An 8,302-nucleotide genomic window follows, 5' to 3' on the forward strand; every position below is an offset into this window, starting at 1 on the left:
GATAAACATCTGCCAGTCTTTCTACCTGCAGTCTTGCTTCATTGTTGAAGATGCTCTTGCCTGTGATTTTAGCTTCTTTATCAAAATGTTCATAGTGCTGTCCAAAGTTAAAATTAGGCTTTGATTCAATTTGTTGATCTCTGCTCTTTCTTTGCATGCCCAAATACTAAAGCTACTCAAGACTTATATAAACTCTATAAATGGAAGCTTGTCAGAGTGTGTGTCTTATCTGTCCTCTGTCTATTTTTCCGCTATAAGTTCAGTTAATCAAACTATAAAGTCCATGAAGAATATGATGAGTACAGATAAAGTTGCGATGATCTATGGAATAACATAACAGGTGCCATTTTCATCATGTTGATATACAGTCCAAACATCAGGAAGTCTTTCCATTTTCTCAGTATCTTCTTTGATTTTCTTTCTTCAGAAACTTACAAAAGTTTCTGCATTATGCAGATCAGCTAAACTCTTGGATAATATTATCTCCACAGATATTAGGCTCTTTGTTACAAGCTGGTAATAAGTGATATTTCAGACTCTTTCTCAAGTCCTTCATCTTCTGTGGGCCACTGTTTTGAGTTTACCTTAATATCCTGCCGCATTACTGAAGGTGTTATCAGCTCATTGCAGGTGGGTCACTATGAAGCTATCTGCAGATAGTGAAGTTTGACTTCTTCTTTATGTCCTTTATCTCTGTTATCTTGTACTGTAATGGGAGCTTCAGGTGCAATGTGAGATATGGGGGAGTGGACAGCCTTGTCTTGTTCTGTTTGGTCTCTCGCTGTTAGTTTACTGTATATTTATACTGATGTATTTCGAACGCGTTTCTCTTATCTCGTCCTCTCTGAGACCTTTATCGAAGGTGTATTCATCGAGCTTTTCGGCATCTGGTGAGATGATCATATTAGTTTTATTTAAGCGAATTCTTCTTTATCGTCAGGTTACATTGATAGATTTTTGCCATCCTGCATTCCTGGAATGAAACCTGATCATAGTGGATAATTTGCATACGATATGATGTGAATGCGATTTCTCAGTAATTTGATGTTTTGCATCGATGATTGTTCTATGGATTCTCTTTCTTAATTAGTGTCTTTGTGGCAGAATGATCAATAGCGCTATGAAAGTTACGACGATCAAATATAACTATGTAATGAATGCTTTAAGCGATATTAGATAAATCTTTGAATTTCTAGGTAAATAACTCAGCTTAATGTAGACATAAACTTACAGGAAAATGACTCTTCTATTCATTGAGGGGAGTTATCGTCTGTTTGAATTATTTATCTGTTCATGATTTGATGATATCTATCCAGAAATTGTCAGTATAAAATTTTATTAATTTTCAAAGTATGTAATTCTCTTGATTTTCCTCAAAGTCGTTATTATATCTTTTGTTTAATATGGTTTTATTAACTATGTTATATCATATATCCAACATTTGGTTAAATAATTCATCAACACTATGATTCCCTCGAAAAACCAACTCTTCTTTCGTAATTCTCTAAATCTTTTACTGGAATATGATTAAATTTTCAGCATCCATTTGAGGTACATATAATTACTCATCACAGGAGATCTTCATTCTAGAACGATTAGCTAATGCTATTAATTCACTGTTTTCAGATTTTCATGTGGGCACTTAATTAATCTCTCCTTTTCTTTCAAGTATAGCTATTATGTCGAGAAATCTGGTACTTTGTTCCTTTTATTGAGGATGTATTCAATCTCCATTTGTGTTATTGTTAATTCAGCTGTCACCGATAAGATGAAGTTATTCAATTTTTGTATCTGAGATTTATGTTTCTATTGTGATCAGGTGAAGGTTTATGTGGTGCGAGGAAGAATCCTTTGTATTTGGGGTGAATGTTCTATAGTGTCTGTTAAAGCTTTGACGTGGTCATAACCCTAGTAATTCTTTCATTTCTTTGTTAGTTTCTGTCTGGAAGGTGAAGTACTCTAATGTTGGTGTGTGGTACAATATTAGCATTTGAGCTAATGTTTCAGATGTAAGATTAAAGCTATTTAGGGCATCGGGCCAAATCTTGATGTATTTTCCTTTGATAGTGAAGTGCACGCTATTCATCTGCGGTGATTTTATTTGTTAGATGTGAGATTGCTGTGCTTCTTCTGTAGGCATTTAATTAGGAAAGTCTTTATAGCTTTTCCTCACAGAGATAACATCTCATCTTTGGTGTTAGTCATCATTTTCACTTACAATATGCAGCTTGAAGGAAGGGTTTATAATATAATAATAAAACTATACCTAATCCCTATGTCTTTTATAGAGCAGGTGAAAGGCATTGATAATGGTGTAACTGTTGCATTGTTAAGTGGTACTTGTTTGTAACGATTGTAGTTTCACAGTGGAAATATGATTCTGTGCTTGCAATGTCTTTGTGAATGTAGTTATCTTCATTGACTCTGGGAGTTTTCCTTCTAGCATTTCTGTAAGTTAATGGTCTGTGTTGTTTAATTTTGTTTTCTCCAGTGAAGGCTTTGCTGTTGTCCTTGTTCCCTTGCTAGTAAATCTGAAGGATATTTCCTGAAGTCAGGTGTAATTCGAGATGATCTTTCTTGCTGTATGTTACTTGGCCCCTTTTCTTTGGCTTCTTTCTTAATAATATCCTTTGCTCATAGTTTTGATATTTTGAATTCAATATGAAAGAAGATAACTCTTTTCTGTCAAGCCTATTTATTAAGATTCATAAATATCTTTCTTTAGGTGGGAAGTTTTCTTCTATATTTTTGAATATGTTTTCTGTACTTGTAGGATTGAATTTCTTCACCTTCTTCTATGCCTATTATTCTCAGGTTGCTTCTTCACGGTGATATTTCATTGTCGAGATTTGTTGAGGTTTGAATTTTCTTTGGTTGACCATCTACTATATCACAATAGATCAACACTTCACAGATTCTGTCTATCTCTTTTTATTCTCTATTAAAGTGATATTTTAATCCATATGAGACACCTGATTCTTACAGCACTTCTATTACTACAACATCACATTATGTGTTTTCTTGTCAATTTCTTCAGCTTCAAATCTATTTGAGCTGTTTCTTAATTTTCTTGGTTGTTTTTCTTGGTGCTCTTTGGATTCTTGAGAGATTTTATTTATTTCTTGAATTTTTCACCCATTTTCATGGATTTTTTTGTTTCATTTTTTCTTCTATTTTAGAGATTTCACATTTCTTCTTTGTCTCCATATCTTCATGAATGATGCAACGTCTGGCATCTTGTTCATCTATGTAGTGCTTTCAGAGTCTTGTAGAATGATGATTCCTGGATTCTGGTGGGTATGTTAGTGTTTCTGTTGCTGGTGATCTCTTATTGACTATTTCATCTCTTCTCTTGATGAATACTGAGTGAGATAACAAGAATATGCGCTGTCTCGTATACTGCAGCTGTGACTGAGTCATGAAGCTAGACAGCTAGAGTTAGAGTGCAGGAGAACATCTCTTTCCTGGCTGGACTCCCTGGGGGTCTTGAAATGTCTGGAGGCTGGGCTCGCTGGGTGCAAGTGTTGGAGAACTGATCTTTCCTGTGTGGAAAGTGATACAACACTGTGAAGCGGTGTCAACAACAAAAACTAGCTGTGTAAGAGCTGTGCCCAATTTCATGAGCTAGCTGCACAACGAAGAATCGCAGCTAACTACGTAAACTAATGATACAGCCTATTTATGAAATACACAGCAACCTAAACGAAGCTATCATTACAATCTGTGTGAGGAAACACATGCTTAAATCATGAAACGGCGATATAGGCTTTGTTTTGAGAATGTAGCAACTATTTATGTGAAGAAGTAACATTTTAAACACCTCAACGTGACATATGCTTCGTGAAGGCTATTGACCCATCACTGCCAATAGAAGGTTATGTGCATATGAAAACAACGATAACAACTATTGAAATCATCAATATCTATGAAGCAACGACACCATTTATAACTGTGCAAACTCTAGTAGCTTTAGCAATAGTAACAATACAAAACTGTGATGCTACATAATAACTAAATGAAAACTAACGACAAGTTTTGAGTATCTCAAGCTAAATGAAGCAACCTGTTCAAGATAACATTATGTGATATGTGTGAAGCAGGCCTGATGCAACGCAGTAATGAGGAAATGGTGAAAACTAAACAAAAATGATAATTATAAGCATATGTAAAACACGTATATCATATATTAAAAACTAACGATACAACGCTTTATGTTTTGAATTTTCACTTCAAGTTAATAATTGCTAAATATATTTTCAGTATATCGAATATCAATTATCTAACCATGAAGAACAAATGATATAACACTATATTAGAAAACACATTAATATATTAAATATATTCTTAATACTATTTTACTATAAATAATTAAACTATAGCAGCTAAACTTGTGAAATCAATATATATTTATATATGAAATAATTAATAACTTTGTGACATCATTTCTATTTGCTGTATGTGAGCTAATATAGTACGATATATAGAACATATATAATATAGAAACCTACATCTTAACCTATTCAAATAGCGATTATAACATATTTATAAACTTTATGTACTATGTAAAAACGGCGATAAATATATTGCGTATTAGTAGAACAAGTATTAATAACTTTGTAAAAGAGAAATTATATATACTATAATTTTGAAATCACGTGCATGCTTCATAATAGCAACTGTACAGTATGTGAAACTATGTGTAACATTTGAAAATAAGCAAATACATCATGTAAGAAAATAATGTACTATTGACTAACGATACAACACTTGATATCTCAAAACTAATCAATAACATATTAAAAAATTAACGATATAACTGCTATGTTTGAGCGAGTGCTTAACTGCTTCAAACTAAGGATACAGCACTGTTTGCTTGAAATTTACAGCAACTTCTTCACCTTCTTGTGACACTGTGTATTAAAACTATATGCTCCGCTTCAAGAAGAACTTACCATATAACACTGTATTAGAAACTTCACGTGCTTTAACTTCGTAAGAATACTTGATAACCTCTGTATGAAACTATGTGCTTGGCTGTGATTTCTAACACTCTTTTCTTTGCAAACTCGTGCATATCTTCTTCTAAACTTAAGATACCTTATATGTCGTGAAACCTGTAGCAACTTTCATGAAATCTAACATGTAACACTATGAGAAACTTATGTAATATCGTAATTCAATGACACAGCAGTGTATATGAGGCATGGCAACTGCGCGGGAACCTACCATCGCTTGCCTTCTTCAAAACTAACGTTAAACTGCCTAATGTAATGATAAATGGCAACTTCTTCGAGCTAATGATAAGACACTGTGTGAAACTGGAGTGCTCAATAGTTTATATATCAAGAAACTCATCAAGCAACAAAGTAGCTTAACGACTATAACAGTATCATAAAACCAATCAATACAACTGTAAGAAATATGATACAACATATAAGTAGAATACTATTAAGCTGTCTTAAGAAGCTTAGCGAATACTATTACATTTCAATGAAGTACATCTTCCAACCTGCTTCAAAGCCTAGCACGATACATTTTAATATTATGAAGCTGTGTTGCTTAGCATCATGAAATCTAACTATATAACACTGAATTAGAAATATGACTTATATTCTTTGGCACCTAATGATACAACTACCAATGATAGCAAGGCTATCGTGTACTTAATGAAATCAACTATATAAAACACTATCTGAAAACTAAATAATTAAGCACATGAAAACAATGATACCAAAAACAGTGTACTTAATAAAGACTATATTACTTACTTTGCGAAACTACCATATTAGCAGCAACCCATTTAGAGCTGTTGTACATTGCAAGCTTATTTTAAATTTATATCTGTGCAACTACATGCTTAACTTCACACAGAAACCTTATTACAGCACCATTATTCGTAGAGCTATCTTTTTCGAACTTATGAGACATACCTATAACACTGTATTAAACTATTATTGCTGTCAAAATAATGGCTGCATTTTATTCATCATGCATTAAGTGTAACTTCTTCAGCTAAATTACAACAGCTTTAGGTGACTATGTCCTTAGCTTTGGCGAGATGTAACAACCATAACACTATATATGAAGCTGCGTACTTAGCATCATAAAGCAATGATACGGCACAGGTATGAAACTATAGCGCTGCAGAGACTTTGTATAGCGCCATATATTTAAAGCGGCGTGCTTGCTTTGCATTATTTTTCATATATGTAAAACTGCATTCTTGCTTTCTTCAAGTAATGATACAACATATATCATAAACTATGTAATAATACATAGAACTTGGCGTATAACATATATTAAGCTAAAATTATACTTCATAACTAACGACATAATACAGTAATGTGACTAAATTAATACTTCTTCAAAGTAGCGATACAACTTACTGTATTAAACTTCATTCTTCTTTACTTAAACCTAAGCGTTACAACACCTTTTTGTGAACAACAATATAACTTTAAATAACATTGCAACGCTTATTAACTAGTAAACCTCATATACATAACTATGTTGAAACACCATATGCTTTGTCTTACATTCTGATATACCATGCTTTAAGCTTCAACGACCACTTCAATCATGTCTCAATAACGTTACAACACTCTTCATACCAAACTATAACTACCTATTACATCAAATGACATCATGACTGTGTTATCCTTGGGCACCATCATAGCACTCAATAGTTGTCAACTCAGTGTAACTAATGAAAATCGCGGGCCAGAACTGCGTCATCGTGAAGCTAGTCTTAGCTTCTTTAGAGGTGGCGATGCATAGCATTGTGTGAAGAAAATCTTGCACATCAATAATAGAATATGATACAAAGTGGCATCGTACCATTCAGTCTTTAGCTGTTTCTCAAATCTCTGGCTGTCATACACCAATGACACTAAGGCCTAAAGTGCATACAACTGGCATTAAACGAAAATTCTGTTATATGTCAGAAACTAAATCTTCAACATATTTGCAATCTTTTATTTGGCATATCTCTTAGTCGTCTAGAAGAGGTCAAACATCTCGATTACAAACAAACGATCATAAATAATATCAAAGTAGTTGATAAATTGGCATGGTTCACCGCGTGTTGTATCGATGGTTTCAGGAGAATACTTGCGCGAATTATAATGAGAATATGTCATAAGTAAGTTCCTCGTAGTCAACGCGTAAAATTACGCAGGTGTTATGTTAGTAAGTTTTTGAAGAGATTAAACATGGTTTGCACGGTGCTAGTATCGATTAGTTTTGAAGAGGGTAAAGCATGTATTTCACTGATGTTGTATGTTAGATTTCATGAAGTGGCTGTTGGTTTCTGCGCCAGTTCTCGTTGAATTCATGATTAACGCGTAATCTGCGCGTGTTGCGCTCGATTGATTTTGAAGTTAAAGCATGTGCGATTCCATACGCACAAGTGTTCATATAGTGCGATTTACAGAGAGATTAGCATCGCGTTCTGCGCAGTAATTGTTTCAACAAAAGTTTGAAAATTAAGCGTAGTAAAGCTGCGCACGTGTTGTATTATTAGTTTTCGTGAGAACAAATGCGCTGAAGTTTCTCATATAAAGTGCTGCATGTTAGGTACCAACGAGGAAATTGGCTGCATAAATTTCAAAAGTATTACTGTGTAGAATTGATTTTCAAGAAGATAACAGCATCAATTTTAATGCCCTCTTTATATCATTAAAGTTTATAAACGGAAGTAAACTGCATAAAGTTGTTTCACTTTTTTAGTGTTTTTCTCATTGATTTTGAAGAGGTAAAACCATTCACGCGATGTTACTATCAATGCAGTATCGAGATGTGCTGCACCTAGTTTCACAATAGGCATGTTCTATGATAATTTCATGATGTTAAGCCACATAGTTCACGCAGTGATATTTAATAATCATTAGTTTGAAGAAGATCCTCTGAATTTCGCATAGAAGTTATATATGATTTTCTGAAATGAATAACGTAGTTTCTAATGAGACACTATAAAGTAAAAGTTCTCAAAATGAAATAATAAATATTATCATGATGTTATATTAGTTTCAGGAAAATTAACCACATAATTTCTAATTCACTGTTATGTTGAGATTCTATTGAAATTAAACCTCTTTGAATTTCACGCACGATAGAATAAGACAATTTTTCAAAGGAAATATTTACATCGTTCTAATGTAGAGTATTATATGATAGATTTACTCATGAGATAAGCATATTCTTTTTGAGTATTGTATCGACAATTTTGAAAATTAAGCATATTCACGCAAGTGTTATATCATGTTTGAAGAAGACGCGTATTTTCTATTACGTGTTATATATT

Source organism: Mesocricetus auratus, unplaced genomic scaffold (genome assembly GCF_017639785.1).
Source record: "Mesocricetus auratus isolate SY011 unplaced genomic scaffold, BCM_Maur_2.0 Super-Scaffold_100676, whole genome shotgun sequence".
In the NCBI taxonomy this organism is placed as follows: domain Eukaryota; kingdom Metazoa; phylum Chordata; class Mammalia; order Rodentia; family Cricetidae; genus Mesocricetus; species Mesocricetus auratus.